Source organism: Sturnira hondurensis, unplaced genomic scaffold, assembly GCF_014824575.4.
Source record: "Sturnira hondurensis isolate 20B ecotype Veracruz unplaced genomic scaffold, ASM1482457v3 Scaffold0008860, whole genome shotgun sequence".
Lineage (NCBI taxonomy): Eukaryota > Metazoa > Chordata > Mammalia > Chiroptera > Phyllostomidae > Sturnira > Sturnira hondurensis.
Window position 1 is genome coordinate 660996 of NW_028081491.1, and position 18621 is coordinate 679616.

Genomic DNA, 18621 nt, shown 5'->3' on the forward strand with positions numbered 1-18621 from the left:
GTAGAACTTACTGATTGTAACTTATTAAGCAGCCTCACATTTTTTCCTGACCATTTTTCTGAGAGATTGCATTCATGAGTGTATTCCTGAAGTACAACTTCACACATTAGCACAAGTTACTTGCAACATTATATTTAATGTGGTCAGTTGAATAGACTAAACTTTCTAATAATTCCAAGGCATAAAAACTATGTCTAGTAATTATGATATCAAACAGAAAAAAATCAAAACCACACACACACACACACACACACACACATCCATATAGTTTAGATAATAAGACATACCAAAAAAAACCAGTGAGGTGTGGATGCTGAATAATCCCACTATCCCTTCCACAGCCACTTTTTACTGGTACCAGTGGAAATGCAGTGAAGTTTAACTACATACAAAATGTAAATTATTTTTGGTTATTTAATATATGAATTCCATTAGGAATAATAAAATATACTGACACCTTCAAGATTGATTTAAATACACAGAGAAATCAGTTCAAAATTAAAAAAGCATTTAGCTTTATTACTTTTAATTACATTCAGGGACCAACAACTGGGTGAGGGCCAAGGAGGATGGGCCTATAGGCTGTGAAAGGTGGTTTTGTCAATCACCAGAGTGATTCCACATAACTCTGTTCTACAACTGGATTACTACTATCTCTTCACTTATTTTGTCTCTTCTATAAAATTAGGATGATTATAATCAGTCCTGTGCTCATATTTTGATGGGAAGATAAAACCAAAGAAGTAAATTTTAAAAGGTAAAAATATTTATTTTTGTTGTTTCTTCTTGCATAATATACACAAAAATTTTTTTTCTTAACTCTGAGAGAATTTCTTCTGCCCTTTATGCCAGCTGAGTCTATTGTGATAACACCAGTGAAACTGAGTTTCTGATTTAATTGTTACAAGGTTGATAAATGAGTTCAAATTCAGTTTCTCACAGCAAATGAATAAAGCAAGTGCATAGTCTCAAAGTTAGGGGTTGTAGAACCACAAACCATTAACAACCAAGATGCTATAAGAGAACTTCTAGCAAGCCAGAATCTACTTATGACCAGACGTTTTAAATCTGGAAAGGATCTGTACCCAACCTACTAATATTTGTGTTCTCCTTGGTGTCACTGAGGTTTTTTCCAGGCCACTTTCTGGTGGCAACTTGATCCTCAGAGCACTGAGCAAATAGAACCGTTTTTTTACTCACTTGAAGTTAAAATTTTGAAGTTAAATTTTTTCCTACTATTAAAATTTTGAGATTGGTTATAACTTTACTGCATCAAGGCTGAATTAAATAATTTAGAATTCAGAACATTTGAGTTCTACATTTTTCTGGGTCCTTCCAGTTGTGAGCCCAGGAAACCCATCTGGAATAAGTGAAACAAAGGACTTTGGGGGTAAACTATTTTAGGACCTGATTGGCTCTGTTACTGCCGTTCTCTCTGCTTTATTTTCTTCTGTATTGGCTCCCCTTTAACAAGTTCCTCTCCACACGTGGCCCCGGCTGGCACTGCAGCGTGTGAAGGTTTAGAGCTGTTAACCCAGCCAGAGAAGAAAGGGGACTTGAACGTCAACATCAGCATCATTGTCACTGAATTGAACTAATTGCTGTAACAAGGGGTATTTATATTGATTACTTTTACTGAACAAAAGGCCTATATTGTCTGCATTTATTTTCTTTTTAGTAATTGAAAAATGCCTCAAACTTCTCGGTTTGAAAACTAAAGCTATTACCTAATTAGCCTTTTTAAAAATTTTAATCTTTATTGCATATTTTTCCATGACCACTCAGTCCCCTTATATCACCCCTCAGCAATCATCACACTGTTGTCTACCTCCACGAGTTCTTTTTCCTGTTTGCTCAATCCCTCCACCCTCTCACCTCCCCCTGGACTTTCTGTCATCTGCTCTCCATCTATGAGTTTGTCCCCATTCTCCTTGTTAGTTCAGTTTGTTCATTAGCTTCCATGTATGAGTGATATCATATGGTATTTATCTTCCTTTAATTTGCTTACTTCACGTAGCAAAATGTTCTTCAGGTCCGTCCATACTGTTGCAAATGATAAAATTTTCTTCTTTTACAGCCGAGTAGTGTAAATATCCCATATTTATTTTATCCTCTCATGTACTGATGGACACTTGTGCTGTTTCCATATCCTGGAGATTGTAAATAACACTGCAATGAACATAGGGGTGCTTATGCTTTTTCAGTGTTTTGAGTTCCTTTGGATATATTCCCAGAGTGGGATGGCTGGGTGAAAAGGCAGATCCATTTTTAATTTTTTGAGATATCTCCATACTGCTTTCCATAGTGGCTGCACCAATCAGCATTCCCACCAACAGTGCAAAAGATTTCCCCTTTCTCCACATCCTCGCCAGCACTTGTTTGCGGATCTATTGATGATAGCCATTCTGACAGGTGTGAGATATTTTATTGTGATTCTAATTTACATTTCTCTGATGATTGGTGATGTTCAGCATCTTTTCATATGTCTATTGACTATCTATATGTCCTTTTTGGAGAAGTGTGTGTTCAGGTCCTTTGCCCATTTTTTAATTGGGCTGTTTGATTTTTGCTGTCGAGTTTTATAAGTTCTTCATAAATTTTGAATATTAACCCATTATCAGATATATATTTTTTCCAATTTTTTAAATATATTTTATTGATTATACCATTACAGTTGTTCAATTCCCCCCTTCAATCCCTTCCACCCGCACCTTCCCTCCCCCACCATTCTGCCCCCCTTAGTTTATAACCACGTGTCTCAAGTTCTTTGGATTCTATATTTCCCCCACTATTCTCGCCCTCCCCCCTATCTATTTTCTACCTACCATCTATGCTATTTTCTGTGCCTTCTCCCCCCTTCTCCCCCTCCCACCCCCCTGTTGCTAACCCTCCATGTGTTCTTCATTTCTATGGTTCCACTCCTGATCTAGCTGTCCTCTTGGTTTGCTTTTGTTTTAGGTGTGGTTGTTAATAGCTGTGTGTTTGCTGTCCTTTCACTGTTCATATTTTTCATCTTCTTTTTCTTAGATAAGTCCCTTTAGCATTTCATATAATAAGGGCTTGGTGATGATGAACTCCTTGAACTTGACCTTATCTGAGAAGCACTTTATCTGTCCTTCCATTCTAAATGAAAGTTTTGCTGGATAAAGCAATCTTGGCTGTAGGTCTTTGGATTTCATGACTTGGAATACTTCTTTCCAGCCCCTTCTTGCCTGTAAGGTCTCTTTTGAGAAATCCGCTGACAGTCTGATGGGTACTCCTTTGTAGGTGACTGTCCCCTTATCCCTTGATGCTTCTAGGATTCTCTCCTTCATTTTGGTCTTGGCTAATGTAATTATGATGTGCCTTGGTGTGTTCCTTCTTGGGTCCAACTTCTTTGGCACTCTCTGAGCTTCCTGGATTTCCTGGAAGTCTATTTCCTTTGCCAGACTGGGGAAGTTCTCCTTTATTATTTGTTCAAATATGTTTTCCACTCGTGGCTGTTTCTTTCCCCCTTCTGGTACCCCTATAATTCGGATGTTGGAACGTTTAAAGATGTCCTGGAGGTTCCTAAGCCTCTCCTCATTTTTTTGAATTCTCATTTCTTCATTCCTTTCTGGTGGGATGTTTTGTTCTTCCTTCTGGTCCATTCCATTGATTTGAGTCCCCGTTTCCTTTCCATCACTATTGGTTTCCTGTGCATCTCCCTTCATTTCAATTAGTTTAGCCTTCATATATTCCTCTAATTTGTGACTTTGTTCCTCTAATTTGTGACTATAATCTACCAGTTCTGTGAGCATCCTGATAAATAGTGTCCTGAATTGTGCTTCTGAGAGGCTGGCAATTTCTTGGTCGCTGAGAGTTATTGGCTCTTGGACTTTGAGTTCTTCTTGTGCCATCTTTCGGGTTGTTCGTGCCTGTTCCATAGCAGGATCAGAGCCCTAAAATGTTCACTAGAACAGGGCAACTAAGTCGCTGGGTTGTGACGTTGTATGTGGGGGCGGGGTCAAAGAGCGACAATGGCTCTCACCGGTATTGCAGGGCAACTAAGTCGCTGGGTTGTGACGCTGTATGTGGGGGCGGGGTCCAAGAGGGACTCTGGCGTCCCATCTGCCGCCTGCCGCCACGGCCCGCAGTTGCTGCCGTCACCGGGCCCAGGTGTTTTGTCCCACTGCACGCGAGTGTGCCACCGCCGTCAGCCCTCGCCCCCTGGGGCCTGCGTGGTCTGTCTCACTGTGCGCGAATATGCGCCTGCGGTCTGCCCCGCACCCCAACTGGTTCCCGTCTGCCTGCGCGCCTGGGTCGGGGGCCCTGTCCTGCCCGACCCTGCTCGCTGCTGGCTCTGCCCCTCTTACCGTCCCCATTGAACGGTTAGATGTAGTCGGACTTCCGTATAATTCAATTTTCTGTCCTTTGGTTGTGTCTTTGTTTCTCCAAACCTTTGTTTTATTCAAACTTGGTTGTGGGAGAAGGCACAGTGTTTCCACCTATGCCTCCATCTTGGCGGAAGTCCCCCAGTTTTTTATTTAATTATTTTTCAAGTACACTTTTCTGTCTATTACTCCCATCCCACCCCCCCCCCCGTGCTCCCCGCCTCCCTCCCATTTCCACCCTTCTCAGTTGTTGTCCATGTATCCTTTATATATGTTCCTCTAAATCCCTCCCCTATTTCCCCTGAAATTCCCTTCCCTCTCCCTTCTGGTCACTGTCAGCCTGCTCTCTATTTCACTGTCTTTGGGTATATTTTGCTTGCTTGTTTGTTTTGTTGTTTAGCTTCCTCTTAAAGGTGAGATCATATGGTATTTGTCCTTCAACACCTGGCTTATTTCACTCAGCATAATGCTTTCCAGTACCATCCATGATGTTGCAAAAGGTAGGAGCTCCTTCTTTCTTTCTGTAGCATAAAATTCCATTGTGTATATGTACCATAGTTTTTTGATCCATTCATTTACTGATGGGCACCTAGGTTGCTTCCAACTCTTGGCTATTGTAAATTGTTCTGTTATGAACACTGGGGTGCATAGGTTCTTTGGGATTGGTGTTTTAGGGTTCTTAGAATACAATCCTAGTGGAATTGCTGGATCAAAAGGCAAGTCCAATTTTAGTTTTCTGAGAAAATTCCATACTGTTTTCCATAATGGTTGTATCAGTCTGCAATCCCACCAACAGTGGACTAGAGTCCGCTTTTCCCCACACCCTCTCCAACAGTTGTTGTTTATTGCTTTGTTTATGATAGCCATTCTCACCAGTGTAAAGTGGTATCTCATTGTGGTTTTAATTTGCATCTCTCTGATAGCTAGCGATATTGAGCATCTCTTCCTGTGTCTCTGGATCCTCTGTATGTCCTCCTTGCAAAAGGGTCTGTTCAAGTCCTTTCCCCATTTTTTAATTGGATTAGTTGTCTTCTTAGAGTGAAGTCGTGTGAGTTCTTTGTATATTTTGGAGATTAAACCTTTGTCTGAGCTATCATTGGCAAATATGTTTTCCCATACAGTTGGTTGTCTTTTTATTTTAATGCTGTTTTCTTTAGCTGTGCGGAAGCTTTTAATTTTGATGAGATCTCATTTGTTTATTCTTTCCTTTATATTCCTTGCTCTAGGGGACATATCAGTAAAAATGTTGCTGCGTGAAATATCTGATATTTTCCTGCCAATGTTCTCTAGGACTTTAATGGTGTCACGGCTTATATTTAAGTCTTTTATCCACCTTGAATTTATTTTAGTGTATGATGTAAGTTGGTGCTCAAGTTTCATTTTTTTTGCATGTAGCTGTCCAGTTCTCCCAACACCATTTGTTCAAGAGGCTATCTTTACCCCATTTTATGTTACTGCCCCCTTTGTCGAATATTAATTGACTGTAGAGAGTTGGGTTTATTTCTGGGTTTTCTATTCTGTTCCATTGGTCTATGTGCCTGTTTTTATGCCAGTACCAGGCTGTTTTGATTACAGTGGCCTTGTAATACAGTTTGATATCAGGTATTGTGATCCCTCATAGTTTGTTCTTCTTTCTTAACATTGCAGCTGCTATTCGGGGTCTTTTATGGTTCCATATAAATTTTTGAAGTGTTTGTTCTATGTCTGTGAAATATGCCATTGGTACTTTCATAGGTATTGCACTGAATCTGTAAATTGCTTTGGATAGTATGGACATTTTGATGATGTTAATTTTTCCAATCCATGAACATGGTATATGTTTCCATTTGTTTGTGTCTTCCTTGATTTCTTTCTTCAGTGTTGTGTAGTTTTCTGCATACAGGTCTTTTACCTCCTTGGTTAGATTTATTCCCAGATATTTTATTTTTGTTTTTGCTATATTGAATGGGATTTTTTTTCTTGATTTCTGCTTCTGCTGATTCATTGTTAGTATACAAAAATGCCTTTGATTTCTGGATATTGACTTTGTATCCTGCTGTTTTGCCAAATTCATTTATTAGTTCAAGCAGTTTTTTGGTAGAGTCTATAGGATTTTCCATGTACACTATCATGTCATGTGCAAACAATGACAGTTTTGTTTCCTCCTTTCCGATTTGAATGCCTTTTATTTCCTGTTCTTGCCTAATCGCTGAGGCTAAAACTTCCAATACTATATTGAATAGAAGTGGTGAAAGTGGACAACCTTGTCTTGTTCCCGATCTTAGTGGAAAAGCTTTTAGTTTCATATATGGCCTTTATTATATTGAAGAATGCTCCCTCTATTCTCACTATGCTGAGTACCTTTATCATAAATGGGTGTTGTACCTTATCGAAAGCTTTTCCCCGCATCTATTGATATGACCACGTGATTTTTGTCTTTGCTTTTGTTTATGTGGTGTATTACATTTACTGATTTGCGGATATTGAACCATCCTTGCATCCCTGGAATGAATCCCACTTGATCGTGGTGTATGATCTTTTTAATGTATTGTTGGATGCGATTTGCCAATATTTTGTTGAGGATATTAGTGTCTGTGTTCATCAGTGATATTGGCCTAAAGTTTTCTTTCTTTGTTGTGTCTCTATCTGGTTTTGGAATTAGGATGATGCTGGCTTCATAAAAAGAGTTTGGGAGTTTTCCCTCCTTTTGGATTTTTTGGAATAGTCTGTGAAGAAGAAGAATAGGGGTTAGCTCTTCCTTAAATGCTTTGTAGAATTCTCCTGTGAAACCATCTGGTCCAGGGCTTTTGTGTGATGGGAGTTTTTTGATTACTGCTTCAATTTCATTTGCTGTTATTGGTCTGTTCAGGCTTTCTACTTCTTCTTCATTGAGTTTTGAAAGATTATATTTTTCTAGAAATTTGTCCATTTCACCTAGGTTTTCAAACTTATTTGCATACAATTCTTCATAGTAATTCCCTACAATCCCTTTTATTTCTGTGGTATCAGTTGTAATCTCTCCTCTTTCATTTCTGATTGTGTTTTTTGGGGTCCTCTCTCTTCTTTTCTTCATGAGCCTACTTAAAGGCTTGTCTATTTTGTTTATCTTTTCAAAAAACCAAATCTTGGATTCATTGATCCTTAGAATTGTGCTTTTAGTCTCTATGTCATTTAGTTCTGCTCTGATCTTGGTTATTTCCTTCCTTTTACTTGCTCTGGGCTGTCTTTGTTGTTGTTCCTCAAGTTCTTGGAGGTGTCAGGTTAGGTTGTTTGTTTGAAATGTTTCTGTTTTCTTTAGGTAAGCCTGTATTGCTATGAACCTCCCTCTCAAGACTGCCTTGGCCATGTCCCATAAGTTTTGGGTTGTTGTGAGTTCATTTTCATTTGTTTCCAGAAACTTTTTGATTTCTTCCCTAATTTCAATCTTGACCCATTTGTTGTTTAATAGCATACCATTCAGTCTCCATGATTTTGGGTGTTTTGGGTTTTTTCCTGTGGGGCTGGTTTCTAATTTCAGTCCCTTGTGATCAGAGAAAATGCTTGGTATGATTTCTATTTCTTTGAATTTGTTGAGTCTCATTTTGTGTCCTATCATGTGGTCTATCTTTGAAAATGTTCCATGTGCATTTGAAAAGAATGTGTATTTAGCTTCTTTGGGATGAAGGGCTCTATATATCAGTCAAGTCCATTTCATCTAGGGTATTTTTTAGTGCAGCTATATCTTTGTTGATATTTTGTTTGGAAGATCTGTCCATTTTTGACAGTGGAGTGTTAAAATCCCCTACTATAACTGTGTTGCTGTTAATATCTTTCTTGAAGTCTTCTAGGATTTTTCTTATATATTTGGGTGCTCTTATTTTGGGTGCATATATATTTATGATGTTAATGTCTTCTTGGTGGATTCTTCCCTTGAGTATTGTGAAGTGACCTTCTGGGTCTCTCTTTATGGCCCTTTTCTTGAAGTCTATTTTGTCTGATATTAGAATTGCTACCCTGGCTTTTTTTTTTCTTGACCATTTGCTTGGAAAATTTGTTTCCAGCCTTTCACTTTTATTCTGTGATGGAGTTTTGTCCTGAGGTGGGTCTCCTGTAGGCAACATATGTGTGGGTCATGCTTTCTTATCCATTCAGCTATTCTATGTCTTTTGATTGGAGCATTTAATCCATTTACATTTAAAGTTATTATTCATAGGTACTTATTCATTGCCATTTTTGTGCCACAGTTCCTCTCTGTCTCTCTCTTTTCCTACCTTTCCTTAAAGCAGTCCTTTTACTATTTCTTGCAGAGCTGGTTTGGTGGAGGCATATTCTTTTAGACTTCTTTTGTCTTGGAAGCTCTTTATTTGGCCTTCTATCTTGATTGAGAGCCTTGCTGGGTAAAGTAGCCTTGGTTGTAGGCCTCTGTTTCTCATTACTTGAAATATTTCTTGCCATTCTCTTCTTGCTTGGAGTGTTTCCATTGAGAAGTCAGTAGCTAAACTTATTGGGGCTCCCCTGTATGTTACTTCCTTTTTCTCCCTTGCTGCCCTTAAGATTCTCTCTTTGTCTTGGAATTTTGCCATTTTAATGATGATGTGTCTTGAAGTGGGCCTCTTTGGATTCCTCTTGAATGGGACTCTCTGTGATTCCTGGATTCATATAACTTTTTCTCTCATCAAATTAGGAAAACTTTCCATCATTACTCTTTCAAATAGGTTTTCTATCCCTTGTTCTTCTTTTTCTCCTTCTGGTATTCCTATTATTCGGATATTATTACATTTCATATTATCTTGCATTTCTCTTAGTCCCTCTTCATTCTTTATGAGCATCTTTTCCCTTTCTTGCTCTTTCTGGGAGATTCTTTCTACTGTGTCCTCCAACTCACAGATCCAATCTTCTGCCTCATTGATCCTGCTTTTCATTCCTTCTACTTGTTCTTCAGTTCCGAAATTGTATTCTTCATTTCCTCTTGGCCTTTGCTGATAGTTTCTATTTCCTTTTTCATGTTGATATAGTTTTCGGAGAGCTCATTGCAGCTCCCCTCTAGTTTCTGGTAGCTCATTGTGAGCTCTTTGAATTTCCTCATAACTAGTGCTTTGAATTCAATAGCTGATAGCTGACTTGCTTCTCTTTCCTCTGACATTATTTCTGAGACTTCCACCTTTTCTTTCATTTGGGCATTGTTTCTTTGTCTTCCCATTGTTTATGAGACTCTTCTTGTTAGCTTCAGCTTCTTAAATTGGTCTGTTCTGACACCCTAGGTTTATGGTGTGAACTTCTGTGGTAGAATAACTGTAAAATTCAGTGGTGCAGTCTCCTGCAGGTATCTTGATGTTCTCTGCTTCCACCTACTCCTTTCTTTGTATGTGTGTGATCAGCTGGTGGGGGAGGCAAAATGGTTTATGACAGCAGGAGAGTACTTTATGATATTTACAGTCACAGCCGGTAGAGAAAAGATAGAAGATCTTTAGGCTCTATATAGTGTTAACTATAATAGAGGCTCTATTATAATAGAGCCTCTATAATATTAGGCTCTATATAGTGTTAACTGTAATCTTCAACCCAGTTTGCCACTTTTAAGAAAGGATAGACCAAAGTTAAGTCTCTTGTTGGGGAGGGATTCTTGTGAGTTGTATCTAGAAAGCAGTGAGGTTGCAGGTGGTCAGATTTTGAGGTAAGGTGAGAGTAAAGAATAGTAAATAGGCATAGCGTGTGAGCAAGTAGAGTTAATCACTACAGTAATAGAATTCAGGAACCTGTAAAGTGGGCTAAGACCCAAGAGATGTGTTATGAAGTATATACAGTGGTATAGCGAGCAACAAACAAACAAACACACACACACACAAAAAAAGGGCAAGAGAAGTGAGGAAAAAGCAATAAGTTTGGGGTGAAAGGAAGAAGGACTAAAACAGGAAAGAAGAAAGGAGGGGAACAGAGTACTGAAAGATACAGCAACAATAAAATTAAAAAATATATACGATTACTGAAAAAAGTTTTTAAAAAGTTTTTAAAAAACAACAACAAAAAAACCCTCCTTCCTTGTTGGTTTCAAACTGTCCAATCTGGTTGTTCGGGTTTCGGCAGGACCCCTCTGTGGGCTGGGTTGTAGGCCCAGATGCACACCCGGGCGCCAGCCAGGCTACCAGACTGGGGTGCGGGCGCCTGCCCACCCAACAGGCTGCCTAGGTCCCACAGGATCTGGTACTGGTCCTTCCCAGTCCTGTGGCTGGGTGAGAAGCAAGTCAAGCTGCCTTCACAGGAGAACACCTCAGTCCACTTTCCAATAAAAACTTCTCCAGAAAGCCTGCCTCTCAGCCCAGCCCAATCCCCAACCCGACCGGTTAGGACAATGCTCCTCTCAAATTTCCTGGGCTGGCGGGCTGGTGGGTTGGCAACCACAGAGATCGCAATTGAACACGGCCCCCTGTCCTTGCCACCCTCCCTGAAAACCTAGGCAGACAGGTCTCTGCCACCCAGCCCTGCCTAGATGGGGAAGGATGGAGCCAGCTGTCTTCCAAGGACCCCTCAGCCGGCCCAAGGCTCCACTGGGTACCGGGCTCCCAAAGAGTCCTCCATGGCATTGGCCACAGACGGAAGCCTCTACACCCCTAACACGGCAACAGCAGTGGCTCCGAGGCATTATAGACTGGCTGAGGGCAGCCGACCCTGCCGCTGCCGCTTTTGTCTTTACTCACAGGTGCTGGGCTCCCGATGAGTCCTCTGTGACAGACGCCCTGACACTGGCCATAGACAGAAGCCTCTGGGCCCTGGAAGCTGCAGCAGCAGCAGCTCCAAGGTCTTTACGCGCCGGCCAATGGCTGCTGGTCCCGCCGGTGCTGCTTTTGACTTTACTCTGGGGTACCTGGCTCCTGAGGGCAGCTGGCCCTGCTGCTGCCGCTTTTGTCTTTACTCACAGGTGCCGGGTCCCAATGAATCCTCTGTGGCAGATGCCCCTGTTGCTGGGTGCAGGCGGAAGCCACTGGGCCCCGACCGTTGCAGCAGCCATGGCTCTGAGGTCTTTAGGCATGGGCCAATGGCTGCCGCTGGCCTGGCCGCCTCCGTCCTTACTCGAGTCCCTGAGACCCCAATGACCTGTAGCTGTCTGGTTCATCACTATCTCTGGTCTCTTATTTTCATAAGTGCTGGGGAATTGTTGGTTGGGGAATTGATTGCGCTGTTCTTCATTAAATATGCCAGGATTTTCTCCCAGGGATATGAGAACTGGAGTTACTCTGTCCTACTCTGCCGCCATTTTCCTCCAATCTGCATTATCAGATATATTGACGAATGTTTTCCCATTCTGTGGGTTGTCTTTTTATTTTGTTGATTATTTTGTTGAAGAACTTTTCAGTTTGATATAGTCTCACTGTTTATTTTTTCTTTTGTTTCCCTTGCTTGGGGAGATAAATCCAATAAAATATTCTACGAGCAATGTCTGAAACTTTGCTGCCTATGTTTTCTTCAATGATTTTTATGCTTTCCGGTCTAATATTTTAAGTTTTTGGTCCATTTTGAATTTATCCTCATGTGCGTTATAAGAAAGTGGTCTAGCTTCATTTTTCTGCACGTATCTGTCCAATTTTGCCAAAACCATTTATTAAATAAACTATCCTTAGCCCATTGTATATGCTTGCTTCTTCTGTCAGATATTAATTGACTACAAAGGTATGAGTTTATTTCTCTCTATTCTGTTCTGTTGATATATGTATCTGTTTCTATTCCAGGACCATGCTGATTTGATTACTATGACCTTGTTTGATATAAGGTAGCATGATTCCTCTAATTTTGTTTTTCTTTCTCAGCTGTTGCTGTGTGTGGCCTTTGGTGGTTCCATAAAATTTTTGAAATATTTGTTCTAGTTCTGTAAAATATGTCATTGTTATCTTGATAGGAATTGTGTTGAATCTATAGATTGGTTTGGGCAGTATGGACATTTTAATGATGTTAATTCTTCCTATCCATGAACATAGTATGTGCTTTCACTTATTTATATCTTCTATTTCTTTCCTCAGTGTCTCATAATTTTATGAGTACAGGTCTTTTACATCCTTGGTTAGGTTTATTCCTAGGTATTTTATTCTTTTTGAAGCAACTGTGAATTGTATTGTTTTCTTAATTTCCCTGTTAGTTATTGGCATATAAAATTTAAATTGATTTCTGGATATTAATTTTGTATTCTGCTACTTTGCTGAATTCATTTATCAGTTCTCTTGGGGGAACCTTGGGGGTTCCCTATGTACAGTATCATGTCATCTGCAAATAATGACAGTTACACCTCTTCCTTTCCAAATATATGCCTTCTGTTTCTTCTTCTCTGATTGCAGTGGCTAGGACCTCCAGTACCATATTGACTAGGAGAGGTGAAAGTTCCCCATCCCTGTCTTGATCCCCATCTTATGGGGAACACTTGTAGTTTTTGCCCATTGAGTATGATGCTGGCAGTGGGTTTGTCATGTATGGCCTTTGTCATGTTTAGGTATGTTCTCTCTAATCCCACTTTGCTGAGAGTTTTTATCATAGGTGTGTGCTGGGTTTTATCAAAAGCTTTTTCTCACTTCCGGCCAAGATGGAGGCGTAGGTGGAAACACTGTGCCCCCTCCCACAAGTAAATTTAAAGACATCTAAGTTTTAGAAACAAAAACACAGCCAAAACAGTGAAAATTGAACTGTACAGAAGTCCAACAAAAACAAACCACTCAGACAGACCGGTAAGGGGCAGAGTCAGTGGCGGAGTGGGGTCTGGCTGGAAAAACCGTTCAGTTGGACTGACCCACTAGCGGAGGCGGAGGTGGTTGGTGGATCCCTGGCATGGGGTGGCGACGGGCAGACCCAGTGGGGGCGCAGGGTGGCTGGCTGACTGCTGTCACACATTTGCACCCAGATAAACCAAGGAAAAGAGTGAACAGTGAGACAGACCACTCAGGCTAGGGCCCCAGTGAGAATTAGAGCCTGAAAGCACCAATTAGAAAGAATTTCTCAGGGTCAAGGGGCCAGGAGAGGCTCCCAGGTCCACAGAGAGTTCGTTGGAGAGACCCACAGGGTCCTGGAGAGTACATGGGCCCACATACCTGGGAACTAGCACCAGAGGGGCCCAATTAGAAAAAAACCTGAGAGAGAGTGGAGTGGAGCAAAGCACCATTTTTTCCCTCTCTGACACCACCCCCACATACAGTGTCACAACCCAGTGACCTGGGTTGCCCTGTCCTGGTGAACACCTAAGGCTCCGCCCCTCAAACATAACAGGTTGGAACAGACCAAACATTATGACTTAAGAACAGCTCGAAGTCCCAGAGCCGATAACTCTAAGCAACCAAGAAATAGCCAACCTATCAGATGCACAGTTCAAAGCACTGGTAATCAGCATGCTCACAGAACTGGTTGATTTTAGTCACAAATTAGAGGAACATATGAAGGCTAAACTGATTGAAATGAAAGAAAATGCACAGGAAACCAATAGTGATGGAAAGGAAACTGGGACTCAAATCAAGGGAGTGGACCAGAAGGAAGAAACAACCAAACATAAAAGAATGAAGAAACAAGAATTCAAATAAATGAGGAGAGGCTTAGGAACCTCCAGGACATCTTTAAATGTTCCAACATCCAAATTATAGGGGTACCAGAAGGGGGAAAGAAACAGCCACGAGTAGAACACTTATTTGAACAAATAATAAAGAACTTCCCCAGTCTGGCAAAAGAAATAGACTTCCAGGAAATCCAGGAAGCTCAGAGAGTCCCAAAGAAGTTGGACCCAAGGAGGAACACACCAAGGCACATCATAATTACATTAGCCAAGATTAAAATGAAGGAGAGAATTCTAGAAGCAGCAAGAGATAAGGGGACAGTCACCTACAAAGGAGTTACTAACAGACTGTCAGCTGACTTCTCAAAAGAGACTTTACAGCCAAGAAGGGGCTGGAAAGAAATATTCCAAGTCATGAAATCCAAAGACCTACAACCAAGATTGCTCTATCCAGCAAAGCTTTCATTTAGAATGGAGGGCAGATAAAGTGCTTCTCAGAGAAGATCAAATTCAAGTTCATCATCACCAAGCCCTTAGTATCTGAAATGTTAAAAGGACTTATCTAAGAAAAAGAAGATAAAAAATATGAGCAGTGAAAGGACAGCAAACTCACAGTTATTAACAACCACACCTAAAACAAAAGCAAACTAGGAGGACAGCTAGATCAGGAGCGGAACCATAAAAATGGAGATCACATGGAGGGTTAGCAACGGGAGTGGGAGGAGGAGAAGGGGGAATAAGTTACAGAGAATAAGTAGCATAGACAGTAGAAAATAGGGAGAGGGCAGGAATACTATGGGAAATATAGAATCTAAAGAACTTGTGACACATGGACATGAACGAAAGGGGGGAATGGTGGGGGAGGGGTGTGCAGGGTAGAGGGGAAGGAAGGGGGGAATGGGACCAGTGTAATGGCATAATCAATAAAATATATTTTTAAAAAAGCTTTTTCTGCATCTATTAATATGATCATGTGGTTTTCATTTTCCATTTTGTTTGTATGGGGAATCATACAAACAAATTATTTATGAATGTTGTACCAAGATCCCATTCCCATAATAAATTCTACTTAATCATGGTGTATGATCTTCTGATGCATTGCTCTGTTCAGTTTGCTAATATTGTCTTGAGGATTTTGGCATCGATGTTCATCAGGATATTGACCTTTAATTTTCTTTCTTTGTAGGGTCTTTATCTGGTTTCAGAATTAGAATAATGCTAGTTTCATAAAATGAGTTTGGGAGCCTTTCCTCCTCTGCAATTTTTTTGAAAGAGTTTTAGAAGGAGAGGTGTTAGTTATTCTCAGAATGTTTGGTAAAATTCACCTGTGAAGCCATCCTGTCCAAGATTTTTTTTGTTGGGAGTTTTTTGATTACTGGTTCAATTTCACTAGGTGTAATCTGTCTATTCAGATTCTCTGATTCTTCCTGATTTAGTTTTGGAAGATTTTGCCTTTCTAGGAATTTATTCATTTTGTCCAGATTGTCCAGTGTATTAGCATATAGTTCATAGTATTTTCCTACAATCCATTGTATTTATTTTGGGCCAGTTGTTATTTCTCCTTTTCCATTTCTGATTTTATCTATATGGGTCTTTTCTCTTTTTTTTCTTGATGACTCTTGTTAAAGGTTTGTCAATCCTGTTTATCTTTTCAAAGAACCAGCTCTTGAATTCATTGATCTTTTGTATTGTTTTTTTCAGACTGTATTTGGTTTATTTCTGCGACGATCTTTGGTATTTCCTCTCTTCTACTCACTTTGGGCTTTGTTTTTCTTTTTCAAGTTCCTTTAAGTGTGAAGTTAGATAGTTTATTTGAGCTTTTTCTTTTTTCCTTTTTTTGCTTTGAGATAGGCCTCTAATGCCATGAATTTCCCTATTTAGGATTGGTTTCCCGGTGTCCCACAGGTTTTGGATTGTTGTGCCCTTCTTTTCATTTCTTTCAAGGTATCATTCAATTTCTTCCCTGACATCATTGTTGACTCATTCATTGTTTAATAACATGTTATTTAGCTTCCATGTCTTAGCGTGTTTTTCAGTGTTCTTCTTGTGATTGATATCTAGTTTCATAGCATTGTGATCAGAGAAGATGCTTCATACAATATCAGTCTTCTTAAATTTACTGAAACTTGCTTTGTGTCCTAGTTGTCGTCTCTCCTAGAAAACATTCCATATGCACTTGAAAAAGATGTATATCCTGCTGCTTTGGGATGAAATGCTCTGAAGATATCCATTTCATCTAGTGTGTTGTTTAAGGCCACTGTCTCCTTGTCAATTTCTGCCTGGAAGATATATCCATTGAAGTCAATTGGGTGTTAAAATCCCCAACTGTGACTGTATTTTTGTCCATCTTTCCCTTTATGTCCATCAAGATTTGCTTCACATATTTAGATACTCCTGTGTTGAGTGTGTAAATGTTTACTAGGGTTATATCCTCTTGCTAGATTGTTCCCTTTATCATGTAATGTGACTTTTCTCTTACTATAGCCTTGGTTTTAAAGTCTATTTTATCAATATAAGTACTGCTACCCCAGCTTTTTTTCCTTTTCATTTGCATAAATTATCTTTCCCCATCCATTTACTTTTAGTCTGTGTGTATCTTTAGATCTGAGATGTGTCTCTCAAAGGCAGCATATGTATGGGGTGTTTTCTTACCCATTCACCTTACTTATGTCTTTGGGTTGGAGCATTTAAACCATTTACATTTAAGGTGGTTGTTGATAGATACATATTAAGTGCCATTATATTGTTAGACCCTTTTTTCTTTCTGTTCTTCTCCCCCTCCTGCCCCTTCCCCTTCTACCCTTCTTCCCATCCACCCCTCCTCTTCCTCCTCCTCTTCCCCTTCCTCTTCTTCTTTTTCCTCTTCCTCTTCCTTTTCCTCCTCCTCTTCTCCTCTAGGAAGTCCTTTAATATTTGTTGCAGTACTTATTTGGTGTTAATAAGCTCCTTTAGCTTTTTCTTGTCTGGGAAGCTAATTATTTCTCAATCTACTTTAAATGTTAGCCTTGAGGTGACCAACTGAAAGAAAAATGACTTTTAGAGGGTAGAAGGAGGAGCAATAATAAGAGTAGGGAATCAGGGCAAGTCAATAGGAGAAAGTAAAATTTATATTGCAAATAAAAAAGAGAAAACTATAATTTCAAGAATCATTTCTATAGTTTGTTACTAGAGAAATTTCTCTGAACATGTAGAGCACCTGAAACCATGAGGAGGAGGCACAGTGTTCTCACCTGAGTGTGAACCCGGCTTTTGGTGTTGCTTTTGCAACTGCCGATAGCCATTGGTGATCATTCTTCTCTTCTTTTGGAAGACAAAGAGGGAGAGAACACAGTCTAAGTGGAGAAAAAGGGAATGAAAAAGGCAGAATGGAGCAAGAGAAGGGAAATGTATAGTATTAGATTTAAACAGAAAAATTTTTTCCTTTCCTTTCTTTTTTAAAATATATTTTATTGATTATGCCATTACAGTTGTTCTGTTTCCCCCTTCCTTCCCCTCCACCCTGCACACCCCCTCCCCCACCATTCCCCCCTTAGTTTATGACCACGTGTCTCAAGTTCTTTAGATTCTATATTTCCCCTACTATTCTTGCCCTCCCCCTATCTATTTTTTACCTACCTTCTATGCTACTTATTCCCTGTATCTTCTCCCCCCTTCTCCTCCTCCCAGTCCCCTGTTGATAACCCTCCATGTGATCTCCATTTTTATGGTTCTGCTCCTGATCTAGCTGTCCTCCTAGTTTGCTTTTGTTTTAGGTGTGGTTGTTAATAACTGTGAGTTTGCTGTCCTTTCACTGCTCATATTTTTTATCTTCTTTTTCTTAGATAAGTCCTTTTAACATTTCAGATACTAAGGGCTTGGTGATGATGAACTTGAATTTGATCTTCTCTGAGAAGCACTTTATCTGCCCTCCATTCTAAATGAAAGCTTTGCTGGATAGAGCAATCTTGGTTGTAGGTCTTTGGATTTCATGACTTGGAATATTTCTTTCCAGCCCCTTCTTGGCTGTAAAGTCTCTTTTGAGAAGTCAGCTGACAGTCTGTTAGTAACTCCTTTGTAGGTGACTGTCCCCTTATCTCTTGCTGCTTCTAGAATTCTCTCCTTCATTTTAATCTTGGCTAATGTAATTATGATGTGCCTTGGTGTGTTCCTCCTTGGGTCCAACTTCTTTGGGACTCTCTGAGCTTCCTGGATTTCCTGGAAGTCTATTTCTTTTGCCAGACTGGGGAAGTTCTTTATTATTTGTTCAAATAAGTTTTCCACTTGTTGCTGTTCCTCTTCCCCTTCTGGTACCCCTATAATTTGGATATTGGAACATTTAAAGATGTCCTGGAGGTTCCTAAGCCTCTCCTCATTTATTTGAATTCTTGTTTCTTCATTCTTTTATGTTTGGTTGTTTCTTCCTTCTGGTCCACTCCCTTGATTTGAGTCCCAGTTTCCTTTCCATCACAATTGGTTTCCTGTGCATTTTCTTTCATTTCAATCAGTTTAGCCTTCATTTGCTCCTCTAATTTGTGACTAAAATCAACCAGTTCTGTGAGCATGCTGATTACCAGTGCTTTGAACTGTGCATCTGATAGGTCGGCTATTTCTTGGTTGCTTAGAGTTATCGGCTCTGGCGCTTTGAGTTCTTCTTTAGCCATATTTTGGTCTGTTTGCACCTGTTAAACAGAAATTTTAAAAATATATAGTGAAAGAGATAATGAAAAAGAAAACAGAAGTAAATAAATTTTAAAAATAGGAACCAAATTGTAGAAAAAGATCCACCACAGCACTATCAACAACAAATGAACT

The 18621-nt window shown here is 40.0% G+C and overlaps 1 non-coding gene across 1 annotated transcript; it reads left to right on the top strand.

The window, feature by feature from the left end:
- Window positions 1-16957: 16957 nt before the first annotated feature.
- Window positions 16958-17171, top strand: LOC118993737 (small nucleolar RNA U3). Its single transcript, XR_005067933.1, has one exon. It is a non-coding gene; the product is annotated as a small nucleolar RNA U3 (small nucleolar RNA).
- Window positions 17172-18621: the final 1450 nt, after the last annotated feature.